The 920-nt window shown below is 57.3% G+C and overlaps 1 non-coding gene across 1 annotated transcript; it reads left to right on the top strand.

Moving 5' to 3' along the window:
* Positions 1–572: 572 nt before the first annotated feature.
* Positions 573–646, top strand: TRNAN-GUU (transfer RNA asparagine (anticodon GUU)). Its single transcript has one exon. It is a non-coding gene; the product is annotated as a tRNA-Asn (tRNA).
* Positions 647–920: the final 274 nt, after the last annotated feature.

Genomic DNA, 920 nt, shown 5'->3' on the forward strand with positions numbered 1-920 from the left:
CCACAGGACCCTCGGTTGCTTCTAACTTTGTAAGCTGGGGACAGCACACTGGCAATGAGCACACGACGGGAGGGGTGACAGGTGCACTGCAAACCCCATGCAAACGCCCGAATACTTCTGCTAAGAATCTCCCCCCTCCGCCCATGTTTCAGGGTGGAGAATGACACCCCGGCTGGAACTGTGCAGGGGGACACACAGGACACCCACGCCCTGTCGGGGACACGAGCCTTCTTCCCAATCTCCCTTGCTTCTAAGGAGCAGAAGGAAAGTGGCTTCTTAGATGCCTAGACAAGGCCACAAGGAACCAGCCACCTGGGGGGGTGGGGGAAAGACATTCCTGCTCGCCCTTTCTCCTGGGCTGCGCCGTCTTCGCCTCGGGAGTCTCTCTACCCCGCTGTCCAAGGCTATTCCACCGCCGCTGGGTTTTGCTCGCCCGCCTTGTTTGCTTTGATTTGCTTTGCAAGCAGCTGTTGTCTCTCGCGCGCCTCTCCTGGCTCCCTCCTGCCCCCAGTGGCCACCGGCAGCGTTGCTAGGACTTGACTCTGCTGGCCGCCACGGCCGTTCCCGTCCCGGTCTCTGTGGCGCAATCGGTTAGCGCGTTCGGCTGTTAACCGAAAGGTTGGTGGTTCGAGCCCACCCAGGGACGGGAGGGAGGTAGTCCTTTTTTTTTTTTTTTTTTAACAGTCTTGGCTCCCTTTTGGGGGTTGATTTTATTTGCGTTGCATTGAAAGGACGCGGAGTAGGGAACCGCGTTTGCAAACCGGATTCGCCCTGCAATCAGCTACACCGCTGGAAAGAGCAGGGATTGGGGGGAGATGAGTGAGTTCAAGGTACGCCTTGTGTAATGGGGTGGGGACAGAAAGTCTCAAACATCCAGGTCCGGAAGCTCCAAGGTATTTAGGCTGAAATCAATGGGTGCT

Source organism: Malaclemys terrapin, chromosome 25, assembly GCF_027887155.1.
Source record: "Malaclemys terrapin pileata isolate rMalTer1 chromosome 25, rMalTer1.hap1, whole genome shotgun sequence".
In the NCBI taxonomy this organism is placed as follows: domain Eukaryota; kingdom Metazoa; phylum Chordata; order Testudines; family Emydidae; genus Malaclemys; species Malaclemys terrapin.